Source organism: Mauremys mutica, chromosome 1, assembly GCF_020497125.1.
Source record: "Mauremys mutica isolate MM-2020 ecotype Southern chromosome 1, ASM2049712v1, whole genome shotgun sequence".
NCBI classification, from domain to species: domain Eukaryota; kingdom Metazoa; phylum Chordata; order Testudines; family Geoemydidae; genus Mauremys; species Mauremys mutica.
In genome coordinates this window covers 289,441,813-289,464,473 of record NC_059072.1, presented here as the reverse complement: position 1 = coordinate 289,464,473, position 22,661 = coordinate 289,441,813, and the positions used below count along the sequence as shown (strand labels likewise).

The 22,661-nt window shown below is 39.2% G+C and overlaps 1 long non-coding RNA gene across 1 annotated transcript; it reads left to right on the top strand.

Moving 5' to 3' along the window:
• Positions 1–427: 427 nt before the first annotated feature.
• Positions 428–19,447, top strand: LOC123348612. The gene is made up of 4 exons (XR_006573219.1): positions 428–468; positions 2,912–2,993; positions 18,095–18,239; positions 19,272–19,447. It is a non-coding gene; the product is annotated as an uncharacterized LOC123348612 (long non-coding RNA).
• The last annotated feature ends 3,214 nt before the right edge of the window (positions 19,448–22,661 follow it).

Here is a 22,661-nt window from a genome sequence, read left to right as displayed (position 1 = left end):
AACACTATATTTTTGGTTGGTGGCAGCGCTATCAGGTCTAAGCTGGAAATTAAGCTTAGAAGGGTCCATGCAGGTCCCCACTTTTTGGACGCTAAAGTTCAAAGTGGGGGAGGAAACCTTGACAACATGTTAAAACAATGGGGGGATGTTGAATTCCCTTAGGCTCATGTCATCCCTGTGTTTCTTCCTGAATCAAAATTGTATCACAGATATTAGCCATAGAAACACTGCATAGAAACTCTACCTTAGAGTCTGTGTAACAATTTCTATTATTCTAGGTTTTAAAAAAATCACCTTTCCACTTCAGATTTCAACTCTGGGTGATTTTGTCAAATCTGCTTTTTTAATGCTTATCCAAGGAAACTACAGCCTTGGAATGAATCATGGTGATCTGTGATGTCATTTCCCCAAGGTTCTCTCCCACACAGATCATGCAAAAACAGAAGAGAAGACTATTGCTGAACATAGGTAATATCCACATGAGAGCAAAAATATCTAGTAAATGAATATTTGTTTATAATCTAAACTTTGGATAACCACAGTATGTGGGGACCTTTCCTTTCAGTAGGATTTAGAGAGGTGAGAATTAGAGACATTTTTTCCCTCTGAAACTGAATGATGTGCTAGTTTTCTATGTGAGCCTTAGAAGTAATATCAAAACAACATTTAAAATTTCCTATTTTGACTCATTGGCATTCAGAGTAAGTTTTCTTTTGATTAAGCCTGGATATAGGAAGATAGGAAATGAAGTAGGAATACAACCCAGGGACCAGACTACAAGTGTTATTCATACCTTCTAAGTATAAAATTAAACATATTGCATAAACAGCTGTAATTTCCTAACATTAGATGTTTTCCCAACATAGCCAGACCAGTGTCACAAGCAGATAAAAAGTGATCAAAAATACAAATGAGCACTTTCCTAATATTTTAAATGAGAAACAGTGGGCCCAAACTTCAAAAATGAAGAGTAGAGTTTCAAGTGCAAATTAGGTGAACCCATCCAGAAGAGGCTAGTTGGGTGTCCAGTAATTCTTTTGCATGTGCATTTAATGTATTTCATGTGCAGTTACCATCACTGTATGATCAAAGATAAGGTGCAGATTTGATCATACATTTTCTCTACAGTTTTCTCTACCTTCTGAAGATTGAACCCAAGATCTTTGTAAAATTGACTCGAATTCTGTTACCTATGTGAAACCAGAGACCAAACAATAGCCAGCTATGAATACAGTTGTCAGGACTTTTCCCTCAGTTGATCAGCAGAAAATCTCCTCTTCTCCTCTGTAGTAAACACATGGCTAGATCTCCCAACAAATGCAGCAATAACAAACACCCATAACTAGATTGATTTTCTAAAAGGTGCCCTTCACATTTGTCCTTGGATTCATGAAAAAAGTTATTACACACACACACAATATAATAAAATAATAATAAAATAAATATATAGATTTATACTAAATCTAAACAGTCTGTAATTGCAATACCAGTGTTAATCTATAAGTGATTAGACATACCACACAATCAACACTTCACACATTTTTGTAAATAGGCTTTAAACTCAACTCTGAAGGTCAAAGAGCACAAGCAATGTCTGACTTAGGGAGCGAAGAAATTCTAGATCTTAGTGCCCGCCACTGAAAATGTCCAGTCTCTAGCTCCAAGCATTAAAATGTAGTGACTATAAACAAGAGTGTATTAGCAATCATGATGGTACATAAGAAGAGATTGAACTCCATGTTCTGAGACAACATGCTCAGAGTCAGAAAGTAGGTATTGAATACATCATATACAGTGATATCTGGGACAGGATCATTCTGTCTTGTTCAGTGAACCATGCTGGGATATTAGCCAAGAAAAGCACCCTGAGGAGATGGAAACATGATACTCACAATCTGGCTTCACATAGCTGACTACCAGGCCTCTTATTCCACTGCTGCTGTTTCCTGGCTGGTTCTTCTCAGGCTAGCCTACTCTCTAAAAGTAACTTTCTTTCTCCTATGCCCAGCATGAGGACCAAAATGGGAATGAGGAGAAGTGAAAGACCGGTCATGTCAAGTGGGCAAATCATAGAGGGGAAAGGAAGAGAGAGCTACTCAGACATGCCTTTCCCAATTAGAGAATTAGCTGGTTTCGTAGGGATAAACTAAAGAAAATTAATATAAAAACAAACACACACTTTGGGACACTTATTTGAACTCATTTATGTTCTCTCATCACTAGCCTGAATGATTTAAATGGGCTTTCTCCCTTATAGCAATACTCACAATACACACAATATTGGCACCAACCCCTCAAATAAAAACACAAACACCAGACAGACCTGTATATTTCATAAAGAAGGCAGGATAAAAATAGAAGCCTGCTTGGCTTTCCGAAGCACTATTGCTACTATTGCCTGAAATGATCTTTCTGCTAGTCTGCTGAAGCTATCTTGGGTACATGCATCATGAAAGCTATTGTACATAAGGCAAAAAGGATATTGATATATACTCACACTAATAAAAGTTAAAGAAAAGGTTGTTCTGAAATAAACTGGAAATTTAAAATAAAATTAACGACATATTATTTTTTGTTCCTCCGTGGATTTGAAGCGAAGGGCAGAAAACAATATATATAGTTAAGATTTTCTTTACAATTTTATCCTAAAGGGTCTGTGCCCATAATATCATTGTAAACTTTCCTTTTAATTTTCAAAGCATAGTTAAGATATCCCCTTCATTAGCAGCCAGCATGCAGAAGCAACAATCCCCTTTATTTATGTAATAATAAAAACAATCATCTTACAATTATAAACAGATGAAATCATTTTATTTTTTAATGGACACTGTCAGAAAGTTTAGGCTCCACATGTAGGTTTTGTAAAGGATTTTTCTAAAACATATTATTTTATTACTGTTCTCGCCAACAGAAATTTGGGCCCCATTGTGCAAGGTGCTACTGAACTGTAATAGGAGCCAGACCCTTCTCCAAAGAGCTTACAGTTGAAATGGGTAAGTCAAAGGGAGGTGGGATGGAGAAAATGGGCACAGAGAAGTGAAACAACTAGCCCAAGGTCACCCAGCAGGACAGTGTCTCAGAAACCAATTTCTCCTTAGTCCTAGCCCAGTGGGTTATCCATTGAACTATGTTCCCTCTCTAATAGAAATATTTTATTCATGCATTTTTATGATGCATTTTTATTTTTATTAAAGTGGTTGTGTCAATGGTAGAGATTGTTGCCTGTAATAAGCGTTTAACTGTAATACTATGAAGATGCTATAATTGTATCTCCATAGTCCAGGCTGAGATGAAACTAGAGCCTCGAGGCTTGAGCTGAACAGGTATTAAACCTTATGCATATATGCATGAATAATTTAATGGATTCTCCCAAAACATATAGCTCTTACTGAATTCACAGAATGAATTTCCAGGTAAGTCTGTTAGTTGTGCACATTTTAAAATATCTCTGTTTATAACGATCTATTTCATTTTTGTGTGAGTCTACCCTTTTTAGGATGCCTCTAACAAAGAAACCTCTGAAGTGTGAGATATGAAAATTGACTGAGAGTATGCTAAAAATCTAGTTATGGACTTAAAGTGCTTTTAAAAAAAATTGTGACACTTAGTCATAACCATTTTTATTCGCACTGAATTATTTAACCTCTGTAGTGCTACTCATAGGGCAGAAAGCTAAGCACATGCTTAAGTATTTATAGGACTGGAATCTAAGTCCTTCTCTATAAAAAAAGTTGTGCCACTAATTATACTGGTAGAGTTAAAGAGATAAACTGTCCCCAGTGTGGACACGGCTATATTGGTGTAATGGTGGCAACATAGGAGAGTTTTATTGCTTAACTATACTTGTAAAAACAAAAACAAACAAACAAAAAAAAACCAAAAAAACCCACCCACACCCACCCACAAACAACAGTTATACCAGTACAAAAAAGGCCTATGCCACCAAAAGAATTTTAATGACAATTAAAGTTTAAATATATAAGGTCAAAGTTTAAATATAAAGGCTGTTTTCCCTTATATGGCCAGCCCCATTTATGTCCAGAGGATTATACACATGAGAAAGTGAAGCAGATTCTGCAATGTAAGCTTGTCAATTTCCATAGAACATTAATGTGGCAGTGAAACCCTGGCCAATACTGCGGAGTGGTTACAAAGTTCTTGGTCCTCCACAATTATGAGGGAAGACCACGGTGTGTTGCAGAGGGGAGCTGAAGTATTGGAACTTGCTGGTCAGGAAGTTCTCTAGTTGAGGCTTATGGCCTGGCTCTGTGTTTATGTCCTCACACTACATGATGTCAGAAGTGAGTGAATCCCTCTCTTTAGAATAAAGGAATAAAGGGAAAAAAGAGACTTTCAGACTGCCAGAAGGGTGAGCAAATGGGGAAAGTGAAAAATCAGGGAGGAGACCTGTGAAAGCTGCAGCAGAAATGAGGCAGAGCCCTATCTCAGTGCAGCAATAGAATCCACAATGTAAATGGCTTTGTTAGAGATATTTGATTTTCACAACTCAGGTTGCTGGCCTTCTTGGCTCCAGAGTTTTAAGCATTCCAGATGGTTTCTGGTTTAATAGAGAAAGCACAAGAAAATCAGGAAAATGTCCTAATATTTGCCATCAGTGATGCTGCTGCTGCTGATATCCTACCCTTGAATGGTGAGGAAAAGGAAGAATATGCGAAAGTGACAACATAAGAATAGTTCACTACTACACAGTGGGAGATCAAAGAATCTTAACTGGAGGGAAGGTTGCAAAAGAAGTGAAAGATGTGACAAAACACCAAGCCTCAGCACAGAACAATGTCCAGCAAAAGAGGCAGAAATTAGGAGATTCCACAAAAGGGACATCTTGCAATAATATTCAAGTCACCAAGAGTAATGGAAGCAATCCAAGAGGAAGTGTTATCATCAGATGGCAATGAATACATATTTCTAGGGACTATATCTTCAATAGAAATGACAAGACCTTGATACACAAAAACATGAATCTAAATCAGTGGTTTTCAAACTGTGATCTGCAGACACAGACTATGTCTAAGATTTGCAAAGGGGTCCGCAAATCCATTTGAAATGTTTTAGGGGTCCACAAATGAAAAAAGGTTGAAAACCAATTATCTAAATGATTGAAACCTTAAATTTAAAATTCATTCTGGGGCAGCAGTCACTACAATTCCATAAAAAAGTTATAAGCGATACCAGGATGGAGACCTGCAAGCGCCAAATAAAATTCTCTGTGAGGGAAGTAACAATCCATTGGATGTATGTGGTCAGTTCCTTGGGAAACTGGAGAAAGGGCAGAAACGTCTCCAACAAATAATATATGTAATAGAAGTACTAACAACTCTCTTGTAGGGTTGCCAGCAATAGATGGACTACATTTAGTAGAGAAACTGGAATGTAACAATGACAAAAAAACAAGCTATACAGGAGATGTATCCATACATCTTCACGGGGCTAGGAAAGCTGTCAGGAGAGCACAAACTAAAACTGGTGCCATCAGCAACCCCTTTTTGCTCTCACAATCCCACGCCACATTCCTATACCCCTGCTGGGAAAGACAGACAAAGAAGAATCAAAGAGAATGGAAGATATGGGGGTTATTTCCTAGATAGAAGAATCCACTGACTGGTGTGCAGGGATGGGTGTAGTAATAAAGGCAAAATGGCAAAATCTGGCTTTACGTGGAATTTATACAATTTAATAAAAACATGTGCAGTGAAAGACATGCTTCCCTCAGTAGACCAGATATTAGCTCAGTTATCAGAAGCCAAACTATTCTCAATGTTAAATGCTACAACAAGCTGCTGGGAAAAAAAACCCTTTCTAAAACATCTCTACCATTAACAGCATTCATTACCCCATTTGGAAGATACAGTTTCAATTAGCTTCCATTTGACAAATCTTCAGTACCAGAACATTTCCAAAAGGAAAATCTCTCAGATTGTGTCAGGTTTTCCTGGTGTCCTTACTGCACAGATGCCTTGGTAAAGGCAGAGATAAAAATAAACATGATGAGCAACTACCTACAGTTCTGATATGCTTTCAAAAACCCAGCCTCACACTGAATAAGAAATATGAATTTAGAAAGTGGGAAATCAAGTGTATTGGACACAATTTGCAAATAGTATCAGAGGGGTAGCCGTGTTAGTCTGGATCTGTAAAAGCAGCAAAGAGTCCTGTGGCACCTTATAGACTAACAGACGTTTTGGAGCATGAGCTTTCGTGGGTGAATACAAAAGCTCATGCTCCAAAACATCTGTTAGTCTATAAGGTGCCACAGGATAATTTGCAAATAGGTAATTCCTATGGATTCAGACAAATAGAAGGCATTACTTGTCTTACCCCCAAACCCAAGATATTTCTGTTGAAAGAAGATTCCTGGATATGACAAATCATTTTAGGTCATTCTTACCAAATTTATCTCATTTAACAAAACCCTCAGAGAGCTCTATAATGGTCACAATATGTGGATCTGAGAGAGCACACAACAAAACACATTTAATAAAATAAAAGAACTATTGACATCTTCACCTGTTTTGGAATAATAGTCTGTAAACTATCCAACAATAGTAGCAGATATGTACCGAGCCATTCAGAAGCACCAGTGACTGTGGCTTCTGATAAGCTCGGTATATATATCTTTTCGGCTTGGATTTTAAAATAGAAATAGACTTCATGCCCTGAGTGGCATTATTGGGCTCATCAAAATCATTGAATGACCTTCTACCTAGGATTCAAAGATTTTGACAGCTATTGTGATTTTCTTTCAATGTTGAATAAATAACTGGGAATGCAGTGCTTTAACCATGTTGGTCCCATAATATTAAAGAGACAAGGTAACCTGAAGAACAGCTGTGATATATTGAAAGCTTGTCTCTGTCACCAACAGAAGTTGGTCCATGCAAGATATTATCTCACCCACCTTGTCATTCATGTAACTGGGAAAGCACTCGTAGCAGCAGATACCATGTAGATCTCTGGTGAAGTAGCAATCAACAGAAAAAAAAAGGCTTTAGAGAAAGATTTCAAAGTCTACATTGATTTTTTTGGCAGCAATTCCAGCAACTGCCAGCTGACTTCAACAATTTAGAAATGAACAACTAAAGGATGAGACTTGCCAGAAAACTTCAACTCTGGCTAACAGGTTGGGAAAGACGGGGTCAACTTCCAGCAAAACTATTACCATAGTGGCAGGATTGAAATAATGTTCACAAGGCTGATGGCCTGTTTACAGTACTTCAGAAAGAGATGGTGTCCATGAGCACAACTATCCATATGGTGGCCAGGTCTGAGCAGGCAAATTCAGACCTTAGCAGAGGGCTGCAAAGTATGTAAGAAGTGAGGGAGGGGGTCTTTATTCTCCACAAAGGTATCTCACAGATCTTGGCAGCAGATAGCAACAGCTTTATTTTTCTGGAAAGGACGCATATACATTATTGGAGTCAATTACTTCTCCATATATATTGACTTGGCTATATTTACAAAGACCTCATCAACACAGGCCGTCCAAAAACCAAAGTCAATCTTTGCAAGACATGAAGTTCTTAAAGTCCTTATATCAGATAATGGGCCTCAAGTTACATCTAAAACATTACTAGCATTACATGCACAGGATGTTGATTTTGAACATCATAGCAGTAGTCCACATTATCCCCAGAGCAACAGGAAGGTGGTGAGAACAGTACATATTTAAAATAAATAAATAATTCTGCAAAAATAAATGGACCTCTGTAAAACTTTCCTGGCATATCTGTCTACATCACTTGCATATGGGCTATCTCCAGGAAAACTTCTGATGGGATGAAGACTAAAAATACGTTGGAACTGATACAGCTCTAATCTAAGTGGTCTGACCTGGAGGAATTTTGAAAATGGGATGCTGAAATAAAAATTCAGCAACAAAATGTCAATGTTCATCACAGAACAAAAAAACTACCTGAACTGACACCAGGAAACAAAATTTGGATTGAAACCTCCTGTTACCCGGGGTTCTTTCAACCCAAAACTCTTGGTAACTTTTACTCTGTGCAAGGAGGTGTCAGGAAATAAATCAGGGGAGACACGGCCGTCCGACCAATAGATGGCTGGCACAAACAGGACAACACAAGAGTGCTTTCACTTAAAGCTAAACTTTACTAGTCTCAAGCACTTACACACATTCGCAACAAGAGTAGTAAAACACCCCCAACCCTTGATAATTACCAAAGCTGAGTGTGGCTTTCAAGTGACACAGCGGCAGGCTTCTGGTGGCCAAATCTTCCGTCTGCTGGTGGGGACTGCAAGATGTATCCAGAGGGAGAGTCCAAAGACAGTCCAAAAGAGTCCCCAAACGAGTCCAACTATCTCAAGCTTTTTTCCTTCTTATTTATACATTAGTAATAGAATGACATATCCCTTAAAGAAACCTTGTTAAGTAAGCACTTTCAGTGATCCAGCAAGATGTTCCTTCTGATTATTGATTAACCAGGTGTGGGTCTTTCCAGGGTTTGCAGCCTTGAGACCTCAATAGACATTCCGGAGGGTACCTCCTGCTCTTTTAAAATGCATGTATCAGCAACTTCAACACAATTCTTATCAGGAAGGATGAGGGGTCAAGCTGCCCTTGCTGTGGCACCCAAACCCCCCTCCCCTCCTGACTTGGTCAAGATGAGATTGCTAAATGGCCAATTTACAGCTTGCTGACTAGGCTGCCTTTAACAATAAGCCATAGTGGCTTTAGGCACTTTACTGGTTTGCCAAAGTCTCCCCGTACACATCCCAGATATCTGAACTGCTTGGAACTCAGCAGAAATTCCCAGATGCTACTTAGTGGAAATTCCAAAAGGAATTCTTCAGAGAAATTGGGTTCATCTTCAGTACTTCCCAACATAACAAAGAGAGAATCTGGGATCTGCAAGTCCTCTGACAGGAAGTGAGGGGAGTTCTCTAGTTGCTGCTTAAGGCATGGCTCTTTGCATTTATGTCCTCAACAAGACAAGTACTACCAGGCATTCAGTACTGACAAGACCTTTTTTCACCTCACATGAGATTGAATTACCACCATCTGGGTTACATTTTTTTTTGCGGGGTGGGGGTGGAGTAAAAGAAGAAAACAACAATACCTAGCTCTTATATAGCATATTTCATCTGTAGATCTCAAAACACTTTACAAAGGAGGTGAGCACCATTTTCCCAATTTTATAAATAGTAAAACTGAGGCACAAATAAGTGATGTGACTTGCCCCTCAGAGCTGGGAATAGAACCCAAGATCTCATATGTCCCACCGGACATACAAAATGGAATCTTTCTCCCACTCCCCTCTTATATTTCCATATTATACATAAGCAGAATTAATTCAGCATGAAAATACTTGCATTTACATCATAGTAATCTTTGTATTGCATTCAGAAAACCATAAATAAACACATTTCAATTCATTAACAGTTGTAAGCCTTCAAAATATGCAGTTCCCAGCATTGCTGGATAAGAAGAACAGAAGATCACACTGAAGTATTGTTTATTGCCATGGTAATGTGCATGGTGGTAAAGTTGGTTTTGTTTCTTAATTCCAGTTGTTTGGAAAGAATGTGGCCCTATATTGTTAATACTTCTATTCCATTTGCGGAAAATTATATTGTTATTATACAAAACAGCTTTATTTAAAGGAGGATTGAGTTGTCAAAGAATAAAGTAATGATATTCTATTCCTCCCTATCTTCTCATACCTCAGAATCCTTTTATTGCTGAAAAATCCTTTCATTGACTTCCCAGCTCTTAATTCAAGTTCTTTGTCCTCACCTATAAGGCCATACATAGCTCTGCCCAGTCTACAAATCTGCTCTCTCATTCCTATTTACCCATGCCTTTTACTTGTCACTAGTTCTTCTGCCTTACTTTACCCTTAACCTCCTTCTCTCAGTCTCCGCCCAGTCTCCACTTTCCACCTTCTATCATGATGCCCCCTATCCCTGGAAAAACATCCTTGTCCTTATCAATCATTCTCTCCCCCCATCATAATACCTCATACTTCCCCCTTTTCCTTCATTTTTATCAAACCTACCTAACCTGAATTGTTACCCTGTTTTGTTTTTCATCTTTGAGGCCAGATTCAGACACCTTTACGCAGGTTGAATAGTACTGTGACTCTACAAATAGTGACATTGGCTTCAATGAGATAACTTGGCATGCAAAACACTATTCAATTTGTATATGGGTCTTCTAATGTGCCATTGGATTGTAATTTTTTTCAAATATTTCCATATGTGATTGCATTTGATACCTACAGAGCACTTGTGTGCATTCTGTAGTGATAGTCTGTTTGAATAAGCAGAAGTGGTACTTGAGCTACTGGCTCAAAATAGGCACAGTTATTTAGATGGATTTTAAACTAGATGGGAAAGGGGAAAAAAAAGAGGAACTTTTGTTTAACTCAAGCTATCTAATGATAATTATAACAGACTAGAGCAGACAGGGAGTTCTGGGACTTAAAACTAAAGCATAAGATTAGTATTAGACTACACTATATGTATACAAAAGCAAACAAAACATGAGAATAATGCAAGAAGAACCAGTGCTGAAGATTTTGATCTAGTTAGCACAACAGAAACTTGGTTCGATGCTTCACATCACAAGATCATCCATAGAGAGGAACATCTTTACAGATGTCATTTAAATAAGCAAGGTGAATAGCGCAGTTGTACTTGTCCAAAGTGTTTACAATGGTATGGAAATGTGATTTGATAAAGAATGGTGAAGAAATTCTATGGCAATGATGACAAGGAAAGAAAACAAAGGACAAGATATTGGATACCTAAGGGCAGATTTTAATATGTACTTAGGTGCCCAGTGGAACTTTCAAGAGTACGTGGATGCCTAACTCCCAAATAGGAATTTGGTGGCAAGGAAATTTAGAAAGTCCCACTTGGCATCCCTCTGCATCTTTAGGCACCTAAATACCTTTCATAAATCTGGCCTTAAGTCACAATGCTAGGACAGGGGGAAGGTAGAAAGGAAACATTACTGGAACAAGTAACAGTGTACTCTAAGCCAGTAGTTCTCAACCTTTTTTTTTCAGTTGTTGGCCCCTAAAAAATTTCAAATGGATGTGTCCCTTTGAAAATCTTAGACATAGTTCTGTGGACCTCCAGAGATCTGGGAACCATGGGTTGAGAATAAGAATAATGGACAAGATCGCTAGATTGCTTAGAAAACAATTTTACAACCCATAAAGACTCTAGCCAGAGGAGAAGCAATACTTGATCTACAGTATTTCTTACTGATAGCAAACTACTGATTAAGAATGTGAGACTAATAAAGCAACTTGGCTTTAGTGAACAGAAGCTGGGGAATTCAATGCACAATCACAAGGAAAGTTTTTCACAGAATATCAGGGCTTGCCTACATGGGCCAGTTAGCATGCAACATGCCAGTACGCACTTTAATTCATACTCATCTAGTGCAAACTGAAGAACTGTATAGACAAGTACTAATTGTATAAGGATAGCAGACCAGAGAGTTGGGGATAATTAAAAAATCTAGTGAGTCAACTGTAATGCAAAGAAATATTGAAATCCACCAGGACGGATGCTATCATTAAAGCACAAGAGACTAGTTCCTCTGGAAAAAGAGAGTGCAATATTGTTTTACAAGAGGGATATGAGAGAATCACCATTTCAACAACAGCTAATACCTTAATTTTAGAATAATTGTATGCAGCTTTTGAAAAAGTCTCACATTGTCTTAGTTTTCCAGCTGTGGGGGAATCACTTAGATCATATACTGTACAATTGCAATATAGGTAGGAGGAGGGGGCAAACTCTGCTCTCGGTTACACATGTACTACACGCAGAGTAATTATTGGCATGATTTTTCCCCCATAACACTGAGAAAAAGCAAATGTGTCCACCAAATTCAGTCAAAAATATTATTAAGCACCTACTATTAACAGAGACTTGGAAAAGTGGCTACCTACTATACTAGTTATGTTTTAGCAAACAAAGCAGAAAAAAAAATAGGAATTTCCAGTTAATTCTTTTCAACTATAGACAGAGAAAAATGGCATTAAATATATAGTCAGGTATACATATATGAAAAGAAAGCATTCAGTTCTCTATGGGAGTAGCATTGACATATGTAATGGAGTCATATAGTGTATTGCTTTAAAGGCTCTTGAAAATTGCCAGATTCAAACACTAGGAAAACCCCTAAGTGTACATTATGCCACTACTTGAAAAAAGAAAAGCCTTTTTGTTTTTTTTAAACTGTCTTTCAGTTCTGTTTGGTATGAACATAAAACTTTGGGTAAGTGGAAAAAACTCTGTTAATAAAAATGCAGGCACATCTGAGTCACAGGTACATAAATCCTAGCAAGAGCACATAAGCCGTATGTGTGCAAATTCTGTGAGAGGTAGTTAGAAATCCAATCAATTCCAATGGATCTAAATTATGCCAACAAAAAATAAGAGGAAAGTTTGGTTTGTTTATCTCAGCACAGAACATTAAACTTTGCAAATCACTAGTCAGGACACTTGTAGAAGTGGAGCAGAATCTTTGATTTCTCAACTCAGTGAAAAATGAACTCCCCATTGTTCTTACTGTGTAATTCAGGGAAACAAATAAAATGTTTCTGAGTGAAATGAAACCTAAACAATCCAGTTTTCTTGTATATTCAATGTTAGATTCACTTATTTCATTTCCAGCTGTTTATGTTAAAAATGTTGTCTTGAACTAGTTGGTCTACTATTTTGTTCCCTTTCTTGTTTACTCTTCAGAGTTACCTTTTGTTAATCAGAAAAAGGAGTGATGGCAATTATTCCTTAAATACTCTGGGCTTAATTTTAATTTTTTAGTTACCTCTATAGACCTGGAGAGCTGTATTAAAAAAGCATCACTACAACAGTCCTTATTAAGCTGTCCAATTTTTTTTTAAAAAGCTACAGATTAAGCACAAAACACTTTAGCTCAGAATATTTTAATTTGAATAATAAATACTATTTTCTGTATGATTATTTTGGCAAAGTGACTCTACATTCAGTGCTATACAAGATCCATGGAGCTGACCACCAGCACAAAGGATATACATGCAGTGCTATAAAGCGTATAAACATGTATATTCTCTCAAATAGTGAAGTACCAGTGCCATTCCAGCAATCACTCCAGATCCAATTTCAGCATGAAGCAGGCCCAGAACTGGATTATTTTCTCAACTTCTTTGCATTGTAGAGTAAAATTTGGGAGTCAAACGACAAAGATCATCCTATCAGTGTGTTCAGTGAACAGTTAACATGGATTCACCAATGGCAAGTCATGCCTGACCAGAGCAAGTCATGGCTCTGTGGATATAGGGAAAGTGGTGGATGGGATATATCTTGACTTTAGCAAAGCTTTTGATACAGTCTCCCACAGTATTCTTGCCAGCAAGTTGAAGAAGTATGGACTGGATGAATAGACTATAAGGTGGATAAAAAGCTGGCTAGACTGTTGGGCTCAAAGGGTAGTGATCAATGGCTCGATGTCTAGTTGGCAGCTGGTATCAAGCGGAGTGCCCCAAGGGTTGGTCCTGGGGCCGATTTTGTTCAACATCTTTATTAATGACCTGGATGTGTGGATGAATTGCACCCTCAGCAAGTTCGCAGATGACACTAAGCTGTGGGGAGAGGTAGATACACTGGAGGGTAGGGATAGGGTCCAGAGGGACCTGGATAAATTGGATGATTGGGCCAAAAGACATCTGATGAGGTTCAACAAGGACAAGTGCAGAGTCCTGCACTTAGAACGGAAGAATCCCATGCACCTCTACAGGCTGGGGACCAACTGGCTAAGCAGCAGTTCTGCAAAAAATAACCTGGGGATTACAGTGGACAAGAAGCTGGATATGAGTCAGCAGTGTGCCCTTGTTGAGAAGAAGGCCAAAAGCATATTGGGCTGTATTAGTAGGAGCATTACCAGCAGATTAAGGGAAGTGATTATTCCCCTTTATTCTGCACTGTTGATGCCACAACTGGGGTATTGTGTCCACCTCTCCATGGATCACCACCTTGTAGTGGTGGAGAGGCTTGTGTGTCTCAATGACCCTGAGAGTGATGCTGCTTGGAGTCATGTACTCCCTTAGGGTCACCCATGGCAGAACGGTCAAGGACAAGGTTCCAGACAAAGTGTGATCAAAGAAGTCCCTAACAGCAGAGCAGACGGAGGATAACTGCAAAAGGAGTTGGCAAAAGTAATTCAAATGGAATTCTGCTCCTGACCAAGTATGCTGAACATGAACTTATTACTACAAACACCCTTTTCAGACAAAAGGAAAAGTTCAAAACATCTCGGAGACACACACAGTCAAAGCACTGGTATCTTCTCGACTATGTCATAGTTCGTACCCAAGATCATAGTGACATACTTCTCACAAGAGCAATGACAAGTGCTGATGACTTTTGTACTGATCATTGCCTTATTTGATCCACAATGAAAATTAAGATCACTCCCAAATGGAGGCTGCAAAAGAAGCAGGTCAGATGCAAGATGAAGGTTCAAGATTTGAAGGACCCTATTAAGCATGACCACTTTGAAGCAGTCTTAGAAGAAAAGCTCCCATCAGAGTTTCCAGAAGAAATTGAGGAACATTGGAGCCAGTTGAAAACAGTAATCATCAGTGCCTGTGAAGAAACCATAGGCTACCATACCAGAAAATATAGGACTGGTTTGATGAGAATGTTGCTGAAATTGAGCAACTCATCAATGCGAAGAGAATGGCATTTTGTGCTTGGCAGAATGACATAAATTGTAATATAAAGAGAAGGCCATGCCAAGGTGAGGGCAGAATTACAACATAAAACCAGAGAACTTAGGTACAAATGGTGGACTGAGAAAGGGCAAGAACTACAACATCTCACAGACATCCACAATATATGTGGTTTCTTTAGTGCCACCAAGGCTGTTTATGGGCCAATTCATCATGGTATGAATACTCTTCACTCTAAGGACGGAACCACACTTCTGAAGGACAACAAAGCCATCAATTCTCGCTGGAAAGAACATTTTGAAAATCTCCTTAACTGTAATTCTGTGGTTGTAGTCCTTGAGCAAAATCCCTCAACGACGATTTAGGGACGAGCTCGGAGACCCTCCCAGTTTGTATGAGGTGCACAATGCCACCATGCAGATGAAGAACAACAAAGCAGCAGTTCTAGATGGAATCCCCGCTGAAATCTTCAAAAATGGTGGACCAGAGCTAATTCGGCAGCTTGACCTGCTTATCCTTAAAATCTGGATAAAGTAGGAGATACCCAGTGAAATGAGGAATGCCTTGATTGTCACCCTCTTCAAGAAAGGAGATAAAGGATTGTGAAAATTATCATGGTATCTCCTTCCTAGCCACTGCAGGCAAAGTTCTGGCGTGGATCCTTGAAACCCGCCTTCTGCCCCTGTCAGAAGAAATTTTACCAGAGTGGTTTCCGACCATGTCGTGGAACTACGGATATGATCATCATAGCAGGGCAGCTGCAAGAAAAGTATCGGGAGCAAAACCGACCACTGTACATGGCTTTTATTGATCTAACTAAAGCCTTTTACTCAGTGAATTGCCGTGCCCTCTGGACTGTACTTTCTAAGATTGGATGTTCTGATAAATACATCAATATCCTAAAATTGCTTCATGATAACATGAAAGCGACTGTTCTGATCAGCAGTGGCTCCCAGAGTGAACCTTTCAAAGTACAAACAGGAGTCAAAAAGGGATCCCATAATATAAGGATAGTGTTGATATTTTATGATAAACACAGGACAATACACCCAGTAATAAACCGACCAATCACAATGGTGGATACAAACAGAAAGAACACCTTTTGGCTCTTCTCAGCCAACTCGAGCATAGTCTGACTACTCTCAGAAATATCTGGATCCCAAATAGCTTTGTCATCAATTCCAGTTAGCTTCGGCATCGATCCCAGCTACTAAATTGAAGATTTGTATTGGGAGATATCAGAAATGCAGGTTTCTAGAGCTTTCCATTTTGTAAAGTACTGGATAACACAGCTTTTACTGTACTAGCCCTATTAACTCAGCCTAATATCAGCATACTGTTCTTTCTTCCTCATACATAGATAGGAAAATCTTTCATCAGTGTGTAGAGTACACAACGGTGTGGCTCCCCCTCGCACCTGTATAAAACAGCATTGTAAAAGTGAAACATGGCTTAGGTAAGTACCGTAAAGACATGCTGATGAAGGGTGTGGGTATGAACTTAAGTACTACATACTTTCTACGTGCCCAAGTCATGCCTCCCTGTCTATGTCCTGTTGCCTCTCCACTGCTGGAGTTTTTTTCCCCACCATAGTGAAAGACTCCAGCTGCAGGGAAAGACTCTGGCAGCTTGCTACTGATAGCCCTTCCCCGCTACAAAGGTTCCAGCAACTACATTGCACTGCTAGAAATAGAGATGTAGATAGGGAGGCACAGCTTGGGAGAGTAGAGTATGTGTAGTGAATATACTCGGGCAATACCCACACCTTTCAGTGTGTCTTTTCTCTACTCCCCTAAGCCAGTCCTCACTCCTATACTGCTATTTATACATGTCAGCGGTCTAAGGGGTATGTACATTATCCACCACTGAAAGAAGCATGCAGTGTAGATGCATCTCTAGATATATGAGAAAAAGAACAATATGCTGATCTTAGACTGAGTTTACAGGGTTGTCAGAAAATATTTTGCAGATTTACTCACGTGTGCTATACAAAACTAAACAACAACTTTCACTTATGAAATGCTGCAGACCACTTTTTTCAGCATGCATTAGATCCAGATTAAATAATCTATCTGCATTATTCTTGCTGTATGGTTCAGGTTTATTGTTTCCTGAATGCAAACATCATGCAACAGAAAGAAACAGTCCTGTCCTAAGGATCTACTGCAAGCTGGAGTTTGTGCTTTTCTGGAGCCTTAAAAAAATCCCTTATCTCACAGGAAAGATTTTTTCACTGTAACACTGTTTGCACTGGAACCCCCATGCAAGACATATGGGGTTTTAAGGCTGTGAGCATTTAAAAAAAGTCATGAGCCAAGCTCCCCCAAAACATGAGTTTGGCTTAAAATCCTGATATTTTAAAAATACATTCTCAGTTCTTTTACTTGCCTGGTGGTTTGAGTCTTTCAAAGCTTTTCTCTGCAACTGTAAGCACTAGAAGCATAGAAGTGTTTTTGTTTGTTTGTTTTGGGGTTTTGCTGTTGTTTTATTTTTTTCCTAAAGCCTCAGCTCCTGAAATCAAGTGATAACATTAGAATCTCAGCTTTCTTGGAAAAAAAAAGTATCAAGAGACAATAAAATAAGAGTTGGCAACCCTGAGGACTGTCAGCATTGTGTATGTCTTCATTTTTACAAGCATCAATTACTCCTCATCAGTGATAGATGAGTACTTTCTCAAAATCTCTAAAACAGGGGTCAGCAACCTCTGGCACGCGGCTCGCCAGGGTAATTACCCTTGTGGACCGGGCCAGTTTGTTTACCTGCCGCATCGGCAGGTTCGGCCAATCGCAGCTCCCATTGGCTGCGATTTGCTGTTCCAGGTTAATGGGGGTTGTGGGAAGCCATGGTCAGCACATCCCTCTGTCTGCACCACTTCCCACAGCCCCCATTGGCCTGGAACGGCAAGCCGACATGGGAGGTAAACAAACTGGCCCAGCCTGCCAGGGTGCTTGTGACATGCTTGTGACAGATTCACCAATCAATAAGAATCTGCCAATTTTGATGAAGAAAAGAAAAAAAGCGAACAAAGTTTCATTTTTGTTATCAACTAGCTCTGCTGCCTATGGCTATGTCTACACTACAAACTAGGGTGTGACTCCCTCCTTGTGTATACATTCTTGTGCTATCACTTATTGAGCTAGTGCTAGTATATATACCGGTGTAGCTGCAGTAACATAGGTAGTAGCAACGGAGGCACAGCTGAGCCAGGCCAGCTACATACCCATCTGTTTCAGGCAGACATAACCTATATTGTAGTCTTCTAGATTCATGTCACACTTGGGGAGTAGAGTAAGCATGATGTATCGGAATGAGAAAATCTAAAAATGCAATGATTGTTATGACCAATTTCAGTCATTATACATATTCCTTTTCTCAATTTCTAACAGATTATCACCAAATTATGTGTCATCAATTTTAAGCTAATCTTCAGAAAGCTTGTATGGGCTATAGCTCTCCCCACCATACTTGGGCCGTGCTCAACTGGGAGACTTTAGATACTGGAACCCCGCTTTAAACCTCTACTTTGTGATGGTAGGTAGAAAAATGATATCAGAGAAGGACCCATAAATATTGAACAAAGAGAACAAGAAAATTGGGCTGGGCCTTCGGACCACATTGTCAAACATTTGTTTTAAAAAGCATTTCCCTAAACATTGGTGTAGTAATGACATAGCACGTATGGAATCAATTTCTTGTATTCTATCCCCATATGAAACTAGCTGAATAGTAAAAGAGGAAGGACATCTATCTTCTAGAGGTAATTTGATATATCTTATTACAAAGCGTTCAGATGCTATGGTTATGAAATAAACATGATTTTTAGGAATTCTAATAAAAGTATAATTTATTTCCCGGTTGAGTCACATGACATGGGTAAGGGTTAAAATGTTAATATCATTGTTACAATGGCAAAGGGTAGCATCCACCATTTCCCGTGACCACTGTTACGAGTGACACAGAAAAGCCTATAATATGTAAGTTACAACTGCCCTTACATTTTTACCCACCTCCCCAATAATTTTAAGCCAAATGAGCAAGATATGGCTCATCAGTTAATTGCAGTTCTGAAACTTCATTGTAACAGAATGGTTTTCTTCTTTGAAACTTTCCTACAGTGTTTTGGAACTGGATATTCTTTCAATCTCTGTAAGCTTATGGCCTCTACAAACAGAAATAGCTCCAGGTCTTGTAATAGTATTTTAACCATTTTGCATTTTGTATGCAGATAATAGGATGGTGTCTGCAATAATTGATTGCCCTTCCAAAATTTCTTCCAAAGTAGGTTATAGTATCTGATAGGCAATAAATTATAAACACATGAGAATATTTGCATCTGTAACCTCAGTCACTGTTATTGAATTCACAAGCCCTCAGATTTCTCTAAGGGGAACTTTATACAGCAAGACACTTAGCAAAGAAAGCATTACCTGGGGCTGAGGATGACTGATATGAATGGGTGAAGCTCTCCCTTACCAGTATTTCTTTCTGAGATAGCTAGTTTGAAATTCTTTCATTATGTAGAAGTAAAATTGAATTGTAATTGTGTACTTGATTTTTTTAAAGGAACTGAAAATTATTTTTCATCATCCAATTAAATTAAGATGAACAACGCATTTTGATCCAAAATTCAATTCCCTTGGAAGGATGAAATTTGATTCTGGAATAAACTTATAAGAAGACATTTATTCGTGGAGACCCCTCTCATTACATTTGAAAGCTTAACTTGCAAAAGTTGGCGTGGGGAGAAGAGACTGATGTGTAGTGAGCAGTTTCCAATTCTCACCTTCTCGGGTCTACAATATTCTTTAGTGTTCTGTTTGTATTAGCTGTTTTAGTAAAAGTACATTTTCCTTGTGAAGCCACCAATAAAAACAATTGGAAAATATTTAAGATCAGATATTGGCCTATGTTAAAAAGGATATAGATTCACTATGTTTAAGAAAAAAAATAATCTATATTGGATCTGGCTTGCCCAGTTTCTTCTCTTTTGAAAACAAAAGAAAAGCTCTTCTAAACTGAGAGCCTGAAATAAAAGTTTCATCAAAGAGATCGTATATATCAAAGTTGTACAATTTTAAACATAGGTATCTGATTCTCCTCTGACTTTTATTGGTGTAATTTAGGAGTAACTTCACTGCTCCGCAATATTGCAGTTGTATTGGGGTAAAATGAATGCAAATGTGATAAGATCATGAAAGGGCAGTTAAAACTAGAGCTAGGTGAATAATTGATTTTTCAGTTTGATAGCAGTTCCTAAAAAAAAAACAAAAAAACCAGTCCAGGTTGAAATGAGATGAATATTCCCAAAACATTCAGGAATTTAAAAAAAAAATCCATTTTGAACTGAACAAAAATGTTTTTTTCAACCAAACACATTCCCAGGTGTTTTTAAGGGGCTAGATCAGTGGTGGGCAACCTTGGCCCGTCAGGGTAATCCTCTGGTGGGCCGCAGGACAGTTTGTTTACATTGACCATCCATAGGCACAGCCTCCTGCAGCACCCAGTGGCCATGGTTTGCCATTCCCAGCCAATGGGAGCTGCAGGAAGCGGTGCAGGCCACAGGGACATGCTGGCTGCCACTTCCCACAGCTCCCATTGGCCAGGAATGGTGAATCGTGGCCACTGGGAGCTGCAGAGGGCCGTGCCTGCGGATGGTCAATGTAAACAAACTGTCTTGCAGCTCTCCAGTGGATTACCCTGATGGGCCGCTTGCGGCCCACTCGCCGCAGGTTGCCCACCACTGGCCTAAATTAACAAAACAGCTGGAGGCAGCAGGGGAGATGGTGGTGGCAGTGGTAGCATCCTTATAAACTTTAGTCCAATGGCTAGAGCACTGGGCTAGAATGTGGGAAATTTCTTGTTCAAGCTGTTTCACAATGTGTAGATTAAATAGTCATTGGAGCAGGGTCTTAAACTTTGGTCTTTTACCTCCAGACTAGAGGATTCACTCCCATACTTTCTCTGGCCCAATGACAATTTATTTATTCCAAATGGAACAGCTTCCACAGAAGATAGACCCATATCAGAATAGCCCGTAGCTTAAGGGTTAAGGCATTGTCCTGCAATGTGGGAGATGAAAGTGCATTCCCTTTTTCACTCAAGCAGAGGGAATAATTAACCCCCCATCCAAGCTGAGTCTCCCACATCCCAGCACAATGCCCTAACCACTAGTATAAAGCTTATAAGAGAGCGTCTCTCCTTCTCCCCCATGTAACAATAGTTACAACTGGTCACATACTATTTTTTGCACAAGACCCCTGCTTCATTTAATGAACAGGATAGACGTACAAGGGGGTAGAATGAAGGGAGCACAGGTAATTAAGAATTTACATGCATTCTTGACTTTGCAAATTAATTTTAGCTGATCTAGAATTTAATATTATAAATACTTGAGACTAGGATACATTATGAATGTGTCTATCCACATTTTTTCTCTTTTGCTAATGAAATAATATATTCCTGAAGTCCAAACAACCTTTGTGGGGCTTTTTTAGAGGCCATGGCAATTGCAGAGTTTCCCTACCAGCTCCCACTCTGCAGTTTGAGGGATTGGAGAAAGTGTGCAAGTGCAAGCAGTGAACCAGCACCAGTAGAGTTCTTTTGTAAAACATGCTGTCACGGGCCCAGAAAGGCTCAGCCCTTCCTATGGATGCTCCCAAATCCACGAGATGTCATCCCAGATTTCATATAATCAGAGCAGTTGGAAAGACACATCCAATCCATAAGATCTGTCACAACTTTTCTTGTAATGATATGATGAGTCAAAAAGTAACATTTCCCCCCTTTCTGCACACTTACCCTAAGAAAGGGGATTATTTTACCCTCTTGTCACTACATTTAATACGCAGTAAGAGCAGCTGAACTCACTGTCTAAGACAGTGGCACTGTGAAATCATCTTGTGATTAAGAAAATTAAGAGAATAGAAAGCAAAGCAGTTGAGTCTCACTGTGTTGTTATGCAACAAAGTAGGAAAGCAGTTTCTGCCAACATTGTAGAATATGAAATTATTGTAATCTATGATGAAAAGCAGGCCCTGTAGCGCAGATGCTGTGAAATGCACTAAATCTAAATGAGAGAGTAATTGGAAAGATGGAGCAGGGATGCAAAATCTGTCACCTATTTTCTACATCTGGTCCACTGATGTAATAATTGGGTCTACAGATTTACCCTAATGTCTGTTCAGTTGTAAAAAGTGAGTGAAAGTTCATAGAATGTCACAGTAACCTATCACAACAAATGTTGATGGGAAAAGGTATAAAAGGGAGACAGAAAGACTAAATTAGTTTAAACAAAAAGGCCTACTGATATAATTCAAGGACTGTGTTAAGATCATGCCTGGTGAGCAAGAGAAGCATGGAGCCAGAAATCAGTGAAGCAAAATTGTTGTGCCAGAAATTAGGCCTAATTGTTGAACAAAATAAAGAAGGGATGCACTAGTCCACCCAGCACTCCCTTTTGCAGTCCTTAAAAGAAAAGACTTTACAGGGAAAAATTAGGAGAGGAAGCAAACGGGGACAATTGCTGATTGAAAGACAGGAAAGGCACAAGTTTCCGCATCATGGCTGCCTTCCACCGAACAACTCCTTATGTGCTGGGAACCTGGGATCCACTGTATAATCATGGGGCCTTTGTCATCCTTAGCCCAAGAGATATCCTGACAAGACCAGGCCAAGAGAGGGACCCAGATGACATTGCTTCAGCTGAATCCTAAACACTACCTGGGGGTCACTCCTCCCCATATGTCCTTTTCATTCCCCACCTTATTTCTTCTCTGTCTAATCTTGCCTTCTCTTTAATAAGTCTGGCTTAGCCAGCATTTTGCAACACTCCTGTGAGCAGAAAGGCAGCTAAATGCAATGCCCTTAATGGCCCAATGCTAGTATAAGTTAGATAGGACTTGGAATGGCTAATATGACAATGTGCAGTGCCTGAGTTTTTCCAACAATGAGGTT